This window comes from Bufo bufo, chromosome 4, assembly GCF_905171765.1.
Source record: "Bufo bufo chromosome 4, aBufBuf1.1, whole genome shotgun sequence".
NCBI classification, from domain to species: domain Eukaryota; kingdom Metazoa; phylum Chordata; class Amphibia; order Anura; family Bufonidae; genus Bufo; species Bufo bufo.
In genome coordinates, this window is record NC_053392.1 from 55,645,138 (window position 1) to 55,666,955 (window position 21,818).

The window sequence follows — 21,818 nt, forward strand, 5'->3', positions numbered from 1 at the left end:
TTATATGTGTTTGCAGTGACCAGGTGACTCTAGAGGATGGTTCAGTTATTTTTTTTCATGCGCATTAAAAACACATGCAATCAGCATGTCACCTGCACGGAAAAAAACAAAACGGACAGCACACGCAAGCAAAATCACGCAATTATCACCGAACGCACCCTGAACGCATCTGGTAGCCAAGCCGTCACGCTAGTGTGAAAGAGGCCTAAGGCTGGTAAAGAATAATAAAATAAAAAAACATGTACCCCTACTTTATATATATACAGTATGTCTGCTCTTAACTTTCATTATATAAAAAAAAAAAATTGCCATTTTGTGGTTTCCTGCTCTAAAAGTAGCAGGAAACGAAAGTGAAAGTCAGCTGAAAACTGCTTGCAAATTCTCTCAGTCCATTTACCTTCTGGATGTGACTGCACACAAAGATTTGATCTTGTAAAAATCTGAAGGTATTTATTTATTTTTATTTTTTTTCACCAATGACCCTAAATTACAGTATGTAACATTTAGCAGTATATAAACCGTTAGAGGAGGCATACATGGACCTGCAGGATTGTCAGATGTTTTGAATCACTGGACCATCGTAGTAAAGTATATATCGAGAATATACCCTCAATTAGAAATACATATTATATTAACTCATATCTTACTTGGTTTTATTCACTTTGACCCATTTCAGAGGGTATAATACATCCACATTTTAGTGTCCATTTAAGGTGGTGGACAGACCCCCTCCCCGAGTGTTTTCGGTGTTGGTTGTGGGTTAGAGAAGACACTAGTAGCTTGTGATGAGGCCGAACTTGGTTTACTTGTTTGGATTAAGTCTGTGAAGGTTCTCATTTTGCTTGGATTAAGTTCCAAACATACAAGACATTTCAGCAAACTGTAACAGCAGCCATTTTGGTATATATACAGTACAGACCAAAAGTTTGGACACACCTTCTCATTCAAAGAGTTTTCTTTATTTTCATGACTATGAAAATTGTAGATTCACACTGAAGGCATCAAAACCATGAATTAACACATGTGGAATTATATACATAACAAACAAGTGTGAAACAACTGAAAATATGTCATATTCTAGGTTCTACAAAGTAGCCACCTTTTGCTTTGATTACTGCTTTGCACACTCTTGGCATTCTCTTGATGAGCTTCAAGAGGTAGTCCCCTGAAATGGTTTTCACTTCACAGGTGTGCCCTGTCAGGTTTAATAAGTGGGATTTCTTGCCTTATAAAAGGGGTTGGGACCATCAGTTGCGTTGAGGAGAAGTCAGGTGGATACACAGCTGATAGTCCTACTGAATAGACTGTTAGAATTTGTATTATGGAAAGAAAAAAGCAGCTAAGTAAAGAAAAACGAGTGACCATCATTACTTTAAGAAATAAAGGTCAGTCAGTCAGCCGAAAAATTGGGAAAACTTTGAAAGTAAGGGCTATTTGACCATGAAGGAGAGTGATGGGGTGCTGCGCCAGATGACCTGGCCTCCACAGTCACTGGACCTGAACCCAATCGAGATGGTTTGGGGTGAGCTGGACCGCAGAGTGAAGGCAAAAGGGCCAACAAGTGCTAAGCATCTCTGGGAACTCCTTCACGACTGTTGGAAGACCATTTCAGGTGACTACCTCTTGAAGCTCATCAAGAGAATGCCAAGAGTGTGAAAAGCAGTAATCAAAGCAAAAGGTGGCTACTTTGAAGAACCTAGAATATGACATATTTTCAGTTGTTTCACACTTGTTTGTTATGTATATATTTCCACATGTGTTAATTCATAGTTTTGATGCCTTCATAGTCATGAAAATAAAGAAAACTCTTTAAATGAGAAGGTGTGTCCAAACTTTTGGTCTGTACTGTATATATATAAATTATCAATGATACCTTCCGCACTAAAGATGAACGTGCAGAGGTATGAGATCACAACCCAAACAATATATCAGAAAATCATGTGAACTGGGTATCAATAAAAACTTTTACTATGTATTCTAAAATAAGGTTTAAATAAACTACATTGTTGTGAGACAAAACGCGAATTAGTGAAAACGGCACCTACTCATTCTACAGGAGAAATGGAAAAGAAAAAAGGGTGGATCTTGCTACATTCAGTAGAGGGATCTATACCAGGTGGCGTGACAGTCCTAATGTAAAAGATGGCAGAAGGACACTTGTGACCGGCACTCTTGTAGTTAACAGCAAATGGAAATTCTCCTGTTGTGCCCTAAAAATAAAGCTCTACCTGCAAGGAGGGTTAGGGGCTAAACATGTCACCTGCCTAACAGACACAAAGCACCCACCCGAATAGGGGCGACCCCATACGGAAACTGTCCCTGTATTGGGGCCTAATCCCTAAATAAACCCAATTTACACAGCCCTACATGCCATGTTTCGACCCGAATTGCCGGAACATATCAGGGGACTTCAATGAACTTGAATGGAATATAGTATCGACTAAAGGAAGGTTCCCAGTCGTATTAACTGTATGGACTTTCAGTGGCAAACAGGTGTGGGGAAGTGTCCTCTATCCACCTTGGTCTCACAGCAATTTGTGGTAGTTTGGGAGAGCCAACCCTTATTTTAGAATACATAGTAAAAGTTACGTTTTATTGATACCCAGTTCACATGATTTTCTGATATAGAGAGAGAGAGAGAGAGAGAGAACCAACAAGTTTTACAGATATATACAACTGGTAACCTTAACATACAGCGCCATCTACTGGTCAAGTGATATTAATACACAATACTGTATATGGTACATGCTGTTGCATCCCCAACACCCCTTCTCAACGGCATCTGCATAATTATACGACATTCAGTCTCTTTTCGAGAAACAATGACGTTCCCTTGGCAAAGGTTTGGTGAGTGCATCTGCAGTTATCTCCTCTGATGGACATTACTGGATGTCGATAACTCCTTGTTCCTGCATGTCCCTGAGCAGATGATATTTTGCATCAATGTGCTTTGTTCTTGGGTTAATCTTCTCAGATTTTGTAAGCTTTATGCATCCCTGATTGTCTTCAAAGATGGGTGTGGGTTGTGACATATTCAGTCCCGTGTCTAGTAGAAGTTGACGAATCCAAATGGCTTCTTGACATGTACAGTCCCTGACAAAAGTCTTGTCGCTTCTCTATTTTGTAGAAACTCCTGTTATTAACCTGACTTTTAATTAATCAATTGGTGTTAGAAATAGTTCATATGAAAAGCTAAAGCCCTCATAAATGATGTTTAATGCACTGAAATAATTTAGTTTCACTGAAAAAAGATTTATCATTTAATCAAGACAGAAAGGTCAAATTTTGGCAAGACAAAAGTTTACTGCAAATTAAGTAGTGGTGCTGTGAGATCCAAATTTAATATCTTGTATGAGCTTGAAGGATAGCATCCATGCGGTTTGGCAAGGATTCATACAATTTATTGATGAGGAATAGCAAAGAAAACACTCTTGCATGCCTCCCAGAGTTCATCAATATTCTTTGGTTTCGTCTTCCATGCTTCCTCTTTCACCCTACACCAAATATGCTCAATGATGTTCATGTCTGGTGACTGGGCTGACCAATCCTGGAGCATCTTGATCTTCTTCGCCTTAAGGAACTTTGATGTGGAGATGGAAGTATGCGATGGAGCACCATCCTGCTGCAGAATTTGGCCTTTTTTATGGTTGGGAATATAAGAGGTAGCTAAGATTTCTTGGTATTTTAGACTATTGATGTTGCCTTCAACCCTGCAGATCCCTTGCACACCCCCATACTGGATGTAACCCCAGACCATGATTTTGCCTCCACCAAACTTCACTGTTTTCTGGGTAAATCTCGGCTCCATGCGGGTTCCAGCAGGTCTCCTGCAATATTTGCGGCGACTGTGGTGTAATTTAACAGAAGATTCATCAGAAAAATCCACCTTCTGACACTTTTCTAGCGTCCATCCTTTTAGCAGGCTGTGGCCCTTGGCCACACAGTTTTTCAATTGTCTTTAGTTTAGTGCTGGCTTATGGGCACTGATTCGACCCTGGAGGTCACTTCGAGACAGAATCCGACAAACTGTTCTGGTTGACACAGGGACTTCAGGTGACCAGGTCTCGTGGAGCTCTGCTGCAGTGGAAAATGTCTGGCCTTGGATTTTCGAGCCAACAAACGGTCCTCTCGAGCAGTTGTCTTGTGGGGTCGGCCTGACCTGGCCTTGTCCAAAACGTCTCCAGTCTCTTCAAATCATTTTTTTATCCTCTGAACTTGACGCTGAGACACATTGAAGGTGTCTGCCACATCAGCAGTGGATCTGGTCTTCAGCCTCTTGATAATCAACACTTTAGTCTCCGGGTGAATCTTAGGCATGTTTGCAGAATTCTAGTTGCAGTTGATGTGAAGGTCTAATGTACTGGGGTTCTATTTATACACACCTGAGACCTAATTGATCCATTATTAGTCACAGGTGAAACTCCTTTGACAAGGCGACAACACTTATGTCTTGGCAAAAATTTACTCAATGGGCTTTACCAAGCTGTGAATATTAGAATACTTTTTGTCAGTTTTGTTTTGCACTGAAACGTTATTACAAAAGCTGTTGGGATTAAAATGACCCATGTGACAAAATCTTGATTAGAAATATATTTTAGCGGCACTTCAGGTCAATTTGTCCACAAGCGACAATACTTTTGTCAGGGACTGTATGTGCTGTGGCTATGTATTCCGCTTCAGTTGAAGAGAGTGCAACAGTCACTTGTTTCCGACTAGATCAGCTTATTATTCCTTGTCCACACTGGAAGATGTAACCAATAGTGTTGGTCGAGCACCAAAGTGCTTTGGTGCTCGAGTAGAACACCTCGGGATGCTTGGGTGATCTACCGAGCACTCGAGCACAATGGAAGTCAATGGGAGAACCCGAGCATTAAACCAGGCACCCCCTTTTCTGAAGAGGGGAGGGTGTCTGGTTCATAGTAAAAGGACATAAATTGATGGAAACACCACTGAAATGGTTCAGGAACAGCATAGGGAGGATGTCTGGATGCATCTTGGACTCCCAGGTCGCTGCTGGGAACGATGTTGTCCAAAAAGTGCGCCACTTTTAAAGACTGACAATAATGCGCACCAAACCAAAGATAAAATCGATTTTAGACGGAGGAAAAATTGAAAATATTCTTACCAGGGTCTTGTACTGCACCTACCGACTGCCATTCTATTTTGTCACTACTGGTAGCCAAATCCTGGAGGCTTAGCATAGATTGTCAGTAAGGGTAATGTCTGTGTAACGGAACGCCTAGCACCCCGACCGGGTACCTCCGTCGATAGATGCTCCTTGTGCTTCCAGAGGACTCCAAGCACTCCACTCGACACCGTCAGCACTGCAGACCCCACGAACCGCCGCAGCTTGGTTGGGGTCTCACCGTCCTCCACCCACGCTGGACCCAAGACTGGGCTTCAGCTTCTAGTGGGTGAACCTCTCCTAAATCCAGAGACAGGAACCAGGAGAAAGCTCTTACAAGAGCTTATACTCAGGGGAGTATTATGATATAGCAATCCCCAAGAGTGTAGTTATTCCATCCCCCAAACATGAGCCAAGACTTCATGAAGGTATAAAACAGGAACTCTCTTTATTTTAACACACAAGCATTTTATACACATCTCCCAACAATGTTACCACCCACAGGGTTTTGTAAAAACAGCCAATCACATGTACCTACAGTATTCAACCTTCCCAGCAATTGTACACAAAATCCCCTTCCCTCTATCTGTAACGCAATAAACAAAATACAATGAGCATTTGTCTGAGACGCAATTAACTAACACACACATTGTCTGAGACGCAATTAAATAACACAATGAACATTGTCTGAGACGCAATCCACAAAATACCATTGCCAAACATAATGGACTAACTTGAACCTTGGTCTAATTCGTGGGGGTGAGAGTTCAAGTTAGTCCAAGTCCTTTGTGAACAAATGAGGCCTGGCTGATGAGAGGGCCCATAATCCTGGGGCAAGAGGCTAGTACCCAGTCCCCTCCAAAACCCAGTGGCGAGGTTGGTTTCGTCACACATCTCCCCCTCCCAGGGAAGACTAACCAGATACCTGAGTTAGTCTGGCAGTCCAGCCACAACCCAATACTGGACCTGTTGAATTTTGTATGTCCCCAGCTGTTGAGTGGGCATCTGCGACTCCTTGCTCCCTTGTGGTTCTCTAGCTTGGAGCTGTAGGTACTTGGTGGGCAGAGGCCGACTGCGCTCTGCCCAGATGCCAGCTCTTCCGCTGGGGTAGCCTGTGGGAAGTCCGGCTCTGGAGCAGAGGATAGGGGAGGGCAGAGGCTCTGCCCTGATGCCAGCGCTTCAGCTGGGGTGCATGGTGCCAACTCCTGCTGGGTAGTAAATGAATGGTTAGGGCAGAGGCCAGCCGCGCTCTGCTCTGATGCCAGCTCTTCTGCTGGAGAGGGGTCAGTGGGGTTTAAAGCCTTACCCACTACACTCAGTATTGGGCTGGGAGAGAGCTGTGGAGGGGGGCTATCACTTACCCCCTCCTCTGGATACCCCATCTGCCGCTGGGGAGAGAGACCAACTGTCTCCTCTCCCTGTAGAGTATACTGCCGCTGGGTAGTGAGACCGGCTGTCTCCACTACCAGTGATTCTGGTTGTTGCAGAGATAAGGGACCGACAATCTCCTCTCCCTGTACTTCCAGTGGCAGTTGGGGATCTGGGCCGCCTGCCCAGCCACCCTGTTGGGATGGTGGAGTGACTACGGTCCCATCTCCACCTGCCGACTGGGGTTCCTCCCAGTACCAGTCTATGAAGTCCCCTACTTCCACAGTTGGTGAGGAAGTAGGGGATACCTCAGCTGTGACTTGCCAGGGGAAGGGCTGCAGGTCTGGGCCTGGTATCCAACTGTCTTGCATCTTGCGCTGGGCTTGAATGGAGCAAAACAACTGTTGATAATCTTGCTCCAGTTCCCACTCCCTTTGGACCAGAAAGGTCAGATCTGCCCTCACCCCACTAGTTGTAGGCCAATTGTGCAAGTCCCACCTGTAGTCAGTAATGTCCCAAAATCTAGACTCTCCTGTGCTCCCAAAGTCAATGTCTTCAAAAGACTCCCACAATAACCCAGGGCAATTATATTCCTCACCTTCGGGCTTGGCGTACTCCTCCATCCATGGAGACTGTCTTACTGTGTCCCACCATAGTGCTTGGTAAGCGTCATACAGCCAGGTTTCCTGCCATACCAGTGTCTCAAGCTCTGACACCCACTCCGTCAATGGTTGCTCTCCCAGTAGAGGTAGTCGCAGCGCCAATCGCATTCGCAATCTCTGCTCCTCACTGGGATAACTCTCACCCCTCCGACGCTGCACGTGCTCCAGGGCCTGGTGCCATACGCCTTTCCGCTCTGCATCCCTGTAATCCGGGTGATCTTCCCCATGCTGTGCAGAAACCAACGGCATCCATATTGCTGTAGCCAGGGGCGCTGTACGGATACTAGCGTTGCCCTCAATATACTCCACGAACGGTGTCTCCGAGCTGCTTCTCCTCACACTAGGACGCCATCCCACCGCTGCCACCAATGTAATGGAACGCCTAGCACCCCGACCGGGTACCTCCGTCGATAGATGCTCCTTGTGCTTCCAGAGGACTCCAAGCACTCCACTCGACACCGTCAGCACTGCAGACCCCACGAACCGCCGCAGCTTGGTTGGGGTCTCACCGTCCTCCACCCACGCTGGACCCAAGACTGGGCTTCAGCTTCCAGTGGGTGAACCTCTCCTAAATCCAGAGACAGGAACCAGGAGCAAGCTCTTACAAGAGCTTATACTCAGGGGAGTATTATGATATAGCAATCCCCAAGAGTGTAGTTATTCCATCCCCCAAACATGAGCCAAGACTTCATGAAGGTATAAAACAGGAACTCTCTTTATTTTAACACACAAGCATTTTATACACATCTCCCAACAATGTTACCACCCACAGGGTTTTGTAAAAACAGCCAATCACATGTACCTACAGTATTCAACCTTCCCAGCAATTGTACACAAAATCCCCTTCCCTCTATCTGTAACGCAATAAACAAAATACAATGAGCATTTGTCTGAGACGCAATTAACTAACACACGCATTGTCTGAGACGCAATTAACTAACACAATAAACATTGTCTGAGACGCAATCCACAAAATACCATTACCAAACATAATGGACTAACTTGAACCTTGGTCTAATTCGTGGGGGTGAGAGTTCAAGTTAGTCCAAGTCCTTTGTGAACAAATGAGGCCTGGCTGATGAGAGGGCCCATAATCCTGGGGCAAGAGGCTAGTACCCAGTCCCCTCCAAAACCCAGTGGCGAGGTTGGTTTCGTCACAGTCTGGAACTAGGCAGGGCATTTGAACTGTTGCTACCGTTCTAATAGCAGCCTCTTTTGCTGCCTGATCAGCTAGGGCATTCCCTTTAGCTATGTGCATTTGGAGACCAGTATGTGCCTTACAATGGATAATAGCAACTTTGCTTGGTAATTGGATGGCGGCCAGGAGATCATGTACTAGAGTGGAATGTGAGATATGTCTCCCATCTGCAGCTATGAAGCCTCTCCTCTGCCAGATTACCCCATGATCATGTACAACCCCAAAGGCATACTTGGAATTGGTGTATACATTTACATCTCTCTCCTCAAAAAGACAACAAGCTCTAGTGAGGGCAATCAGTTCAGCTGCGTGGGCTGACTGAAAAGGTATAGGATTTGATTCCAGTATAACATCAGGGAGTTGAACCACAGCGTATCCTGCATGATAAGTGTTGTCATTAGGGCTCGAACAGGATCCATCCACAAAAATATCAGGTGCTCCTTCAATGGGTGTGGACTGTAAGTCAGGCCTAGGTGAGGTATGTTCATGTATAAGTTCAGTACATGCATGGGGAGGAGGCAAATCATCCTGCTCTCCCTTGTAGCCAAGTAGGGCATTCAGTATAGCCATTGGACCGAATGTGGGTGCTGAGTATTTGATATGAAGTTGAGGATTAGATAGCAACAAAACTAAATATCCACTCAGTCTTTGTGCTGACATATGTTGTGTATGTATGTTCTTCAATAGGGCCTGAACATTGTGTGAGGTATGTAAAGTGGTGGGATGACCTAGGGTGATAGGCGTGGCCATCTCAGCGACCATAGCACAGGCTGCCAAACTCCGGAGACACGCAGGCATGCCCTGAACCTGTACGGGAACCACTTTTGAGAAAAAAGCAACAGGGCGGAATTTGCCTCCATGATCTTGCGCCAGGACTCCCACTATGGTTTTACAATTGTCCCTGGCAAATAAGTGAAACATCACGCCATAGTCGGGTAGGCCCAAACCAGGACTGGAAACCATTGCACATTTGAAATGACTAAAAGCTTGTAACATTTCATCAGACCATTTAATGAAGTCAGGCATATCAGTATTAGTGGCTTGTCTCAGAATATTATCATAGTAGGAACAATCAGCAATCCATTGGCGGCAGTAACCAATCATGCCAAGAAAGGTCAACATGTCTTTCTTGGTTTGTGGGTGGGGCAGACCCAGTACGGAGGTAATTCTGGCTGATTTTCCTCTCACCTTTACTGAGAACAAAGCCCAAATACTCAACACTTTCCATACACCATTGTAATTTCTTCCTAGAAACTTTGTGACCACATTCACATAACCACAGTAATAAACTAACACAGTCTGCCTTGCAGGCCTCCCGAGTAGAACTACATATGAGGAGATCGTCCACATATTGTAGAAGGACAGAAACATGAGGGGCAGTCCAAGGGCGCATTGTAACTTGGAGGACAATGGAATAGACTACTGGGGAGTCTACATAACCCTGAGGCATTCAACACCAAGTATACTGGCGAAATTTAAATGTGAAGGCAAAGAATGGCCGTGTCTCCTTGTCAACTGAGACAGAAAAAAATGCATTCTTTAAATCAATAACAGAGAAAAGCTCTGCATGGGCAGGAATAGCTGATAGCAGAGATGGTACGTCTGGAACCACAGGGGCTATGGGTATGATCTGTGCATTTACCGCTCTAAGATCCTGGACAAACCTAAAGGTATTATCAGCCTTTCTCACTAGGTTGATAGGTGTATAATAGGGGGAAATAATCAACATAGACTCAATCCCCTTTTCTTTTTCTGGGGAAAGGGGGTATTGTTTAATATAAACAGGTGCAGCGCCGGGCTTAGGCATTGCCTTATATGGTGTACAAGAGATAAGGCCAACATCTTGGTCAGTATTTGCCCAAACCTCAGGAGGAACCGGATCCAATAGCGGATCCTGAGGTTGGCATTCCAAACATAAAAAACAATTACCCTTTGGTACATGAATGGGCATAACTGAGGATGTGACATGTAGGTATCCCGTCTTGCTAATCCCCAACTGCAACCTTAACAGAACAAACAAATCTCTCCCTAATAAATTAACAGGACAATTTGGAATGATCCTAAAACTGTGTGTGAACATTGACTGGTGCTTGTATGGATGTTGGATCGAGAGGGGAGGAGTTTTATAAGATCTGGTCAGTATCCCATTAATTCCCACAGAGGGCTCAGCATTCTCTCTTGGACCACTATAATAATCCTCACATGTTTCTCCTACATACGGAGGGGGTGTAGAGACCTTTCCTTGCTTTGCACCCATTTCTTATAATGATACGGAGGCAGAGCAGAACTCTCCCCAGGACTGGCTGTACTGAACCGTAAAGGCTCCGACAATTCCTGTCAACTGGGTATAGAGGACTTATGTCTATGCTCAACATCCTTCTCAACTGTCTGTTAGTATGATCCCTTAAAACCGTCACTTGCTTTCACCAGTTTCTGGGTTAGCGGGTTTCCCCTCGCCAGAGCGGTGGGGCGTCTTACGGTTCTCCAGGACACACACAATAAAGTTAGTACAGTTTTCACAGTATCATTTGCTGCTTACCTTCAGCATAAAATAAAATTACTTAATGCTTCATAACATCATAACATAAAATAAAGCATAAGAAAGTGACAGATAAGAAGCGATAGAAATTGGCTGACAAGAGAAACCAGGGTGCAGACAATATTTGAATTCTTCCCAAAAGAATTCCTCTTTTAAATCCTTCCCTAAAGAATTTATCTTTTAGACTTGGCCAGTAGTCTATTTATAGTCTATCTTGCCTAAAGATAGATACTATTGCTTTCAGTGTGTCTGAAGTGGATTCAACAAAAATACAAGAAATCCGCAGCACTCTTCAGTTGTATCAAACGCAGTGTAAATTTATTCCATCAAAACAGCAGGATAATGCGACGTTTCGAAGTGGATTCAAGATAGAAACAACAGAGTTGTTTCAAAAAGCATCGGAATCTACCCAAATCTAAAGGCAGGAAATTTCCGTACTTACCGAATTCCTGCATGTTCTTTCCCGGACAGAGCCCCCAGCTGAAAGAGATCTGCTTCTGTATGCACCCCGATTTCTCCTTCATTCCCAAGGACAGGCGCCTGGAGAGCTAACATCCTGTCATTCATACAGATCATATAGCTTATTCTATTTAACCCTTCACCCCCATTGTCTGATAGGGGCGGGTCCCACCTCTGGGACCTGCACCTACAATGAGAACGGAGTGGGGAGAGCTGTGGCTTGGGACCCCGCATTTCCTGGGGTCCATCCACCACCAAGCACTGCTCCCATACAAGTGATGGGATCGCACCGTGCAAGCGCAGCCACTGCTCCCATTCATTTCTATGGGGAAGACGCTGGCTCGGTTATTTTCAGCGGCCGCCCTCCACTCATTTCTCTGCTTTGCTCTCACTGTAGATGCCTCTGGGACCCACGCCTATCAGACAATGGGGGCATATAGCGATATGCCTCCATTGTATGTTATTGTAAAACCCCTTTAAGTTTAGAAGTTTTTACAGTAATGTTTTCCCTTTTTATACTGTATTTGCCATCTATTCTCTTTCTTCCTAAACAGAACTTCACTGACCCCTTGTGGCCACTTTCTATCAAGACGGGGCTTTTTGTGAGTACATTATAAAATAGGCAATATTATGAGTTAGTTAGTTATTTGTCTATATTCTACAGATGCATCTTTTTATCTAGTTATATTCTTGTTTTAAACATAAATTTATCAAATTTTCACTTTTTATATTGTATGAAATTATTCATTTGCCTGCTCCTCATTTGCATACCCCCTCCTTTCTCTTCTTACCGCCAAAATGTCACTTTAAATTTCAAATACTTCCCTGTATGCGATTATGCTGTATGTGGTCTGATCAACGGGCCAGTCCGGTCCGAAACACGTCACCTGTAAATAACTGTAATAAAGAAACCACTTAAACAATACAGACTTTTCTGGACTTACCTCGGTTGCACCATTGCTGTATCCCACTCTCTCTCTCTCTTCTTCTTTGCATCTTCAACCCGGCATGCTGTGCCTGGAGGGAGAAGCTTGGGTGCATCAGATCCCAGAAACTCCCTACAGGTCTACATTGGGTATTATGCCCCCAGCACAACTTCCCCAGGAGGAGCTCTACTACAAGGGCTTTTGCACAGTCCAAATGGTCCTTCCTATGAAGTGCTGCTCTCTTCCTCTCTCCCATTAATTTGAATAGACAATGTGCAATAATTAGCCTTGTGCTGTAATTGAGGTGACAGTGTATGGTGCTTGTTCCATAACATAAATGGATTACTTGTTGTGTTTTTATTAAATTTACATAAAATGTGTGTATTTATAAGTGTCTCTGTGCTTGGAGAAGTCCCAGAAGCTAGGCCTTTTGTATCTGAAGATAAACCAACACTTGTTTCCCTATTATTTATCAAGTATGTGACCCAATATCACCCATAGCGCAACCAATAAAAGATATATGGATCTATTTAAATTACAAATCACAACTCCAACAACAAGACTTTATACAAAAATCACTGATGTTTATTAGTACAAAACTAGAGTTGCGACCACTGGCCACACAGACATTAAGAACACTTAAAATGTCACTCAGACTGCAGACGTGTGGTAATTACAATACATATACGTAAAGTGCAAGTGCCTATATAACCTTACAACAATAAGATACAGTCAGTGCCTATCAGAGAGTATTATCCTGTCTATAATGCATTATCAAAAAGGTCAAATATGGACCCTAAACTATATGGACATCAACTCACACTATGTTATCTGAAGAGTAGTATAATGAACAAAGAATAAAGCATACTGACCAATGTATCTACCACAGCACCAGCAGTCCATGCCCCGACGCGCGTTTCGCCGTCAGCTTTTTCAAGGGGTAATGACAAACACTTCATAGCCGGGTATATATAGTCCCTATGATGGGCGGAACCATATCCACCTAACCAATGGATTAAGGACACATTGACGAGGGGGTAAAGTATCACAAACTCCTCACCTGTGTAATACGAAACTACTTGCATCGTGTATTATGGCGCACGAACCGCAGCGCACCACCGGTGCCCACGTACGCGGCCGCAGCAATGACTCAGGACGGCCACGCTCACCAGAGCACAGAGCGTCCTACGTCAGAGCCAAGACCGCGTCAGCGCGCCCGCGGCTGCGCAGAAGGACGCGCGCACTACGAGCTCAATATAGGGTGAGGGAAGATCAATATCGTGAATCCTCTCTCCGTCATTGTGTCCATTATCCTAAATCATACACATAAATGGATACAATGTTTACCTCCATGACTATTATTTAGTTGACCATATAGTTCTAAGGATGCACGTTACTATAGATCTGCATAATTACTAGAAATGAAGTGAATCTAAAATAAGTGAAGTCTATATAAAGGACCGCACCAATTTTAGGTGTAAACTCCCTAAAGACAATAGTATATGCCTATGGTGATATAGTGTCATGAATAAACATACGTATAATACATAGTGTATATTCTCACAATATTTCACATACAACATATCTGTATATATGTGAAAATCTATAAAAATTATTACTAAGTGCCCAAAAGTATACAAATATAGATGTAGCAAATAATTATTACAACTATAAATACCCTACATGATTATTATTTCATAAGATGAAAATACAAATATGACATAATCATTACATAAGTGAACATAATAGTGCTAAGTGCATATTGTGATAACATAATTCATCAAAGAATAAGAATGAATATAAAACCCACAAGTGAGGACAAAAATACAAATAAGAATAATATTGTTCCATGCCTAATCAGATATAACAAGACCGGCACGAACTAACAATATAGGTGTAATACATGATTAGTATAAAAGTGAAAAGCATAATATTATTTGCATCCTCAATCAATCAGGACACATAATATTTACATCAAGTGCCCAAAACACAAAAATACAGTTAAGATTTATAGCATAATGCATATATATAGTTAATTAACCACAGTTCACAGAACGGTCCTATATTGTTAGTTCGTGCCGGTCTTGTTATATCTGATTAGGCATGGAACAATATTATTCTTATTTGTATTTTTGTCCTCACTTGTGGGTTTTATATTCATTCTTATTCTTTGATGAATTATGTTATCACAATATGCACTTAGCACTATTATGTTCACTTATGTAATGATTATGTCATATTTGTATTTTTATCTTATGAAATAATAATCATGTAGGTTATTTATAGTTGTAATAATTATTTGCTACATCTATATTTGTATACTTTTGGGCACTTAGTAATAATTTATATAGATTTTCACATATATACAGATATGTTGTATGTGAAATATTGTGAGAATATACACTATGTATTATACGTATGTTTATTCATGACACTATATCACCATAGGCATATACTATTGTCTTTAGGGAGTTTACACCTAAAATTGGTGCGGTCCTTTATATAGACTTCACTTATTTTAGATTCACTTCATTTCTAGTAATTATGCAGATCTATAGTAACGTGCATCCTTAGAACTATATGGTCAACTAAATAATAGTCATGGAGGTAAACATTGTATCCATATATGTGTATGATTTAGGATAATGGACACAATGACGGAGAGAGGATTCACGATATTGATCTTCCCTCACCCTATATTGAGCTCGTAGTGCGCGCATCCTTCTGCGCAGCCGCGGGCGCGCTGACGCGGTCTTGGCTCTGACGTAGGACGCTCTGTGCTCTGGTCAGCGTGGCCGTCCTGCGTCATTGCTGCGGCCGGGTACTCGGGCACCGGTGGTGCGCTGCGGTTCGTGCGCCATAATACACGATGCAAGTAGTTTCGTATTACACAGGTGAGGAGTTTGTGATACTTTACCCCCTCGTCAATGTGTCCTTAATCCATTGGTTAGGTGGATATGGTTCCGCCCATCATAGGGACTATATATACCCGGCTATGAAGTGTTTGTCATTACCCCTTGAAAAAGCTGACGGCGAAACGCGCGTCGGGGCATGGACTGCTGGTGCTGTGGTAGATACATTGGTCAGTATGCTTTATTCTTTGTTCATTATACTACTCTTCAGATAACATAGTGTGAGTTGATGTCCATATAGTTTAGGGTCCATATTTGACCTTTTTGATAATGCATTATAGACAGGATAATACTCTCTGATAGGCACTGACTGTATCTTATTGTTGTAAGGTTATATAGGCACTTGCACTTTACGTATATGTATTGTAATTACCACACGTCTGCAGTCTGAGTGACATTTTAAGTGTTCTTAATGTCTGTGTGGCCAGTGGTCGCAACTCTAGTTTTGTACTAATAAACATCAGTATTTTGTATCTGAAGGTTCCTAAGCTGTAAGTCCAGAGCAAAATGTATTCACCAGGCAGGTCTGTTCATTGTCCAGTAATCTATTGTAGTGCGTCAGTGTACAGTACCTTTCTATGTTACCTATACAAGGGTAGAGGTGTCCCGAACTATTTGCCGGCGAACAGTTCTCGGCGAACATCGCTTGTTCGCGTTCGCTGCGGCGGGCGAAAATATGCGATGTTCGGTCCGCCCCCTATACGTCGACATTGAGCAAACTTTGACCCTGTACCTCACAGTCAGCAGACACATTCCAGCCAATCAGCATACCCTCCCTCCCAGACCCTCCCACCTCCTATCAAAAAGCAAGGACAGCATCCATCTTAGATTCATTCTGAAGCTGCAGTGTTAGTTAGAGCAGGGAGAGTGCTGCTGCTGCTGCTGATTTAATAGGGAAATCGTTAGCTAGGCCAGTGTTCTGTGTCCACTCCAGTCCTCAACGACTCATCTGCTGTAAGGACAGCGTCCTGACAGCACCCCAAAAAGCCCATTTTAGGGCTAGTATATCAGTCTGCTTTTTTTTTTCTCTGTAATATAATTGCAGTTGCCTGCCAGCATGTGTGTCAGGCCTACAGCGTGTACTGTGCCCACTACTGCCAGTGCCCACCACTCATATCTGGTGTCATATTAGCTTGCATTTAAAACAGTGAAACATTTTTTCACTGTAATATAATTGCAGTTGCCTGCAAGCGTATGTGTCAGGCCCACAGCGTATACTGTGTCCACTACTGCCAGTGCCCACCACTCATATCTGGTGTCACAGTAGCTTGCATTTAAAACAGTAAAAAAAAAAATCACTGTAATATAATTGCATTTGCCTGCCAGCGTGTGTGTCAGGCCCACAGCGTGTACTGTGCCCACTACTGCCAGCGCCCACCACTCATATCTGGTGTCACAGTAGCTTGCATTTAAAACAGTAAAACAATTTTTTCACTGTAATATAATTGCATTTGCCTGCCAGCGTGTGTGTCAGGCCCACAGCGTGTACTGTGCCCACTACTCATATCTGGTGTCACAGTAGCTTGCATTTAAAACAGTAAAACAATTTTTTCACTGTAATATAATTGCAGTTGCCTGCCAGCGTGTGTGTCAGGCCCACAGCGTTTACTGTGCCCACCACTCATATCTGGTGTCACAGTAGCTAGCATTTAAAACAGTAAAACATTTTTTTCACTGTAATATAATTGCAGTTGCCTGCCAGCATGTGTCAGGCCCACAGCGTGTACTGTGCCCACTGCTGCCAGTGCCCACCACTCATTTCTGGTGTCACAGTAGCTTGCATTTAAAACAGTGAAACAATTTTTTTACTGTAATATAATTGCAGTTGCCTGCCAGCATGTGTCAGGCCCACAGCGTGTACTGTGCCCACTACTGCCAGTGCCCACCACTCATATCTGGTGTCACAGTAGCTTGCATTTAAAACAGTAAAAAAAAAAATCACTGTAATATAATTGCATTTGCCTGCCAGCGTGTGTGTCAGGCCCACAGCGTGTACTGTGCCCACTACTGCCAGCGCCCACCACTCATATCTGGTGTCACAGTAGCTTGCATTTAAAACAGTAAAACAATTTTTTCACTGTAATATAATTGCAGTTGCCTGCCAGCGTGTGTCAGGCCCACAGCGTGTACTGTGCCCACTGCTGCCAGTGCCCACCACTCATTTCTGGTGTCACAGTAGCTTGCATTTAAAACAGTGAAACAATTTTTTTACTGTAATATAATTGCAGTTGCCTGCAAGCGTGTGTGTCAGGCCCACAGTGTGTACTGTGCCCACTACTGCCAGTGCCCACCACTCATATCTGGTGTCACAGTATCTTGCATTTAAAACAGTAAAACAATTTTTTCTCTGTAATATAATTGCAGTTGCCTGCCAGCGTGTGTGTCAGGCCCACAGACTGTACTGTCCCCACTACTGCCAGTGCCCACCACTCATATCTGGTGTTACAGTAGCTTGCACGCATAGTACGAATAATCAAAAAAAAAATGACAGGCAGAGCAGGCCACCCCGCAGGGGCACTCGTGGTCGTGGTGCGGTGATTTCCTTTGGCCCTAGAATAATGCCCAGTGTTCAGAGGCCACGTACCCTGAACTCGAAAAGTTCGGAGGACATAATTGACTGGCTTACACAGGACACCCAATCTTCTACAGCTTCCGCTCGGAACCTTGACGCACCATCCTCCTCCAGCTCAGCTTCGGGCACCTCTCAAGTTACCACTCGCCCGCCTGCCGCTACCACCAACACTAGCACCACAGCTGCTTCACTTGATCTGTCAGAGGAGTTATTTACACATCAGTTGGAAGAAATGAGTGATGCGCAACCATTATTGCCAGAGGATGTAGATAACAGGGATATGTCTCAGTCAGGCAGCATTACACACATGGACGAACTGTGTGATGATGATGATGATGTTGTACCCGCTGCTGCTTCCGTTGCTGAGTTGTCAGATACAAGTGAAGCGGTTGATGATGACGATGTGTCCGTGGATGTCACGTGGGTGCCCGCTCGAAGAGAAGAAGAACAGGGGGAAAGTTCAGATGGGGAGACAGAGAGGAGGAGGAGACGAGTTGGAAGCAGGGGGAGGTCGTTGCAAGGAGCTAGTGGCACAGTCAGACAGCATGCATCGACACCCGGGGTCAGCCAGACAGCACGCCAATCAACGCATGCTGTTGCCACCACCAGATTGCCGTCTTTGCAAAGCTTAGCAGCGTGGCATTTTTTTTGTGTGTCTGCCTCTGATAACAGCGATGCCATTTGCAACCTGTGCCAAAAGAAACTGAGTCGTGGGAAGTCCAACACCCACCTAGGTACAACTGCTTTGCGAAGGCACATGATCTCACATCACAAACACCTATGGGATCAACACATGATGAGTACAAGCAGCACACAAACTCAAAGCCACCATCCTCCTCCTGGTCCAGCATCTTCAGCCACGTCAACCACTGCTGTCCTCCTTGCCCCCTCTCAACCATCCGCCACTCCGCCTCTCACCTTCAGCAGTTCCTGCTCATCTGCCCACAGTCAGGTGTCTGTCAAGGAAATGTTTGAGCGTAAGAAGCCAATGTCACAGAGTCACCCCCTTGCCCGGCGTCTGACAGCTGGCTTGTCGGAACTCTTAGCCCGCCAGCTTTTACCATACAAGCTGGTGGAGTCTGAGGCCTTCAAAAAATTTGTAGCTATTGGGACACCGCAGTGGAAGGTACCCGGCCGAATTTTTTTTTCACAAAAGGCAATTTCCAACCTGTACTCTATTGTGGAAAAGGAAGTCATGGCATGTTTGGCACACAGTGTTGGGGCAAGGGTCCATCTGACCACTGATACCTGGTATGCAAAGCACGGTCAGGGCAGGTATATCACGTACACTGCGCATTGGGTAAACCTGCTGACGGCTGCCAAGCATGGAATGCGTGGCTCTGCAGAGGAGTTGGTGACACTGCCACGACTTGCAGGCAGGCCTGCTGCCACCTCCTCTACTCCTCCTACTCCATCCTCTTCGCTAACCTCCTCGGCTGAGTCCTTCTGCTGCTGCGTCTTGCTCCACATCAACTGCACCCCACAGCTCCCCAGGGGCTATTTCACATCCCGGATACGACACTGTCACGCCGTCTTGGGGTTGACTTGCCTGAAAGCAGAGAGTCACACCGGACCAGCACTCCTGTCCGCCCTGAGCGCACAGGTGGATCAGTGGCTGACTCCGCACCAACTGGAGATCGGCAAAGTGGTGTGTGACAACGGAAGCAATTTGTTGGTGGCATTGAATTTGGGCAAGTTGACACATGTGCCGTGCATGGCACATGTGTTGAATCTGATTGTACAACGCTTTGTGCATAAGTACCCAGGCTTACAGGACGTCCTCAAGCAACTTTTTCCAATATTCAGCGGCGAAACAACATGCCAGTGAGGCGCTTGATTTGCGACAGCCCGACATGTTGGAATTCAACACTCCTAATGTTCGACCGACTGTTCCAACAAGAAAAAGCCGTCAACGAGTATTTGTATGACCGGGGTGCTAGGACAGTCTTTGCAGAGCTGGGTATTTTTTTGCCACGTTACTGGACGCTCATGCGCAATGCCTGTAGGCTCATGCGTCCTTTTGAGGAGGTGACAAACCTAGTCAGTCGCACTGAAGGCACCATCAGTGACATCATCCCATTTGTTTTCTTCCTGGAGCATAAAAAGTCTGAAGGAGAACGACCTGTACTGGGTGGCCATCTCTCTGTGGCATTTGATACAGTAGACCACCAACTTTTTCTCTTCTTTACATAAACTTTTATTTTTCATAATTAACTTTTTAAAATATTTTATTAAAGCAAAATGCCTGCTTCTGCACTAATTTACCCCACCCCATCCCATCCCTTCGCCCTGATCACAGCCTCTAAAATGAATTATGAAATCCATGCATGGAGATTCAGCATCCAGAGAGGGATTTATTCCACTTCAGAGCTAGACAATATTTCACCAGATAATCCAGCTCTGGGGAGAGATAAATCACCCAGTAGTAGCTACAGCTGTGTTTGGTTTCAGTCTGACTTCAATGGGCTAAATTTGTGAGTCTATGACCAGGGCAGAGGAAGGGGAGCGAAATAAGTGTAGAAACAGGTCATTTTCTTAGATAAAATATATTATCGCAAATTCTATTGAATTATTAAAAAACGGTTTAGGTAAGTTCTCAGGATACTGCTCTCTCTTGGTTTTCTTCCTATCTTTCTGACCACTCATTCAGTTATCATTCACCGATTCTACTTTTTCTCCTCTTCTATTAGTGTTGGGGTTCTTCAGGAATCAGTCTTAGGTCCTCTCCTCTCTTTTCTATGTTCAACAAACTCTCAGATTTGTCTTTCAGTGCCACCTGTATGCCGATGACCCCCACCTGTCTTTCTTAGGTTTCCACAATCTAATAACCCATCTAAACCTGATATTTCAATTGTGGTTGATACTCGATTCCAATTCGATACCTTGTTAAAAAACACAAACAATAGGCACAAATTAACCCCATGTTACCGAGCTGTGTATTTTTTATTTTTTTGCAAAGGATCAATTGCCCATTATGTGAGGTGGTACTTCATAGGATCTCTTATTATTAATTTGAGCACAAGGAAGCCTAAATTAATGACACCGTGTGATTTAGTACCTCATCAAGTATCTTCTAACATAATAGACAATTTTGGTACAGCACCAGGACCCGACTCGGGCCTGGGAAAATGTGGTAGTAGTTGAGGGTGAGCCGCAACAACCGGGGGCCTTGTCTATATTCCCCCGTTTTGTGGTTCAACAGGAGATGCTGTACCGAGTAAATCAACTACGGGGTGAGCATATTGAACAGTTGGTGGTGCCCATGGCGTATCGCAAGCTTGTGTTGGAGTTAGCCCACCAACATGTTCTTGGGGGACACCTGGGCCAGCAGAAAACACAGGACCGGATTCTACAGCGGTTTTACTGGCCCAGTGTGTTCAGATAGGTGGAAGAGTATTGCAAGTCTTGCCCAACTTGCCAGATAACCAGCCCCCAGCCACATTTCCGTAGTCCCCTGGTCCCTTTCCCGATTATTGAGGTTCCATTCGAGCGGATCCCTATGGATCTCATAAGCCCAATACCGAAGTCCGCTAGAGGGCACCAACACATCTTGGTATTCCTGGACTATGCTACTCGGTACCCGGAGGCGGTGCCGCTGCGACATACCTCGGCCAAACTCATAGCCAAAGAGTTAGTAGAGATGTTTTCCCGAGTGGGCCTACCAAGAGAGATTCTGACCGACCAGAGGACCCCTGTTATGTCAAAAGTCATGAGGGAACTCAGTAAACTTACAGATCAAACAGTTACGAATGGTTTAATCAAACCTTGAAAAACATGTTAAAGCGGGGGGTGTCTAAGGATGTGAGGAATTGGGATCTTCTACTGCCCTATCTCATGTTCGCAGTGCGAGAGGTACCCCAGGCCTCTACTGGGTTCTCGCCCTTCGAACTGCTGTATGGCTGACATCCGCGTGGTTTGTTGGACATAGCCAAAGAGGCGTGCGAACAACAACCCACACCGCATAAAAGTGTGATTGAGTATGTCACTCGGATGCAAGAGCGGATGGAGACAGTGTTGCTGCTGGCTAAGCAACATATGGAGGCAGCCCAGCAATCCC

General features: G+C 44.4%; 1 protein-coding gene across 2 annotated transcripts in view; it reads left to right on the forward strand.

Moving 5' to 3' along the window:
- The first annotated feature begins 356 nt into the window (after nt 1-356).
- LOC120997256 overlaps nt 357-21,818 on the forward strand; it is a 36,131-nt gene continuing 14,669 nt past the window's right edge. The window contains exons 1-2 of one of the 2 annotated variants that reach the window (XM_040427269.1): nt 357-446; nt 11,906-11,953. The gene's annotated coding sequence lies outside the window, so the exon portion shown is untranslated. The remainder of the gene's footprint in view (nt 447-11,905; nt 11,954-21,818) is intronic. The other variant, XM_040427268.1, reaches the window with a different exon arrangement.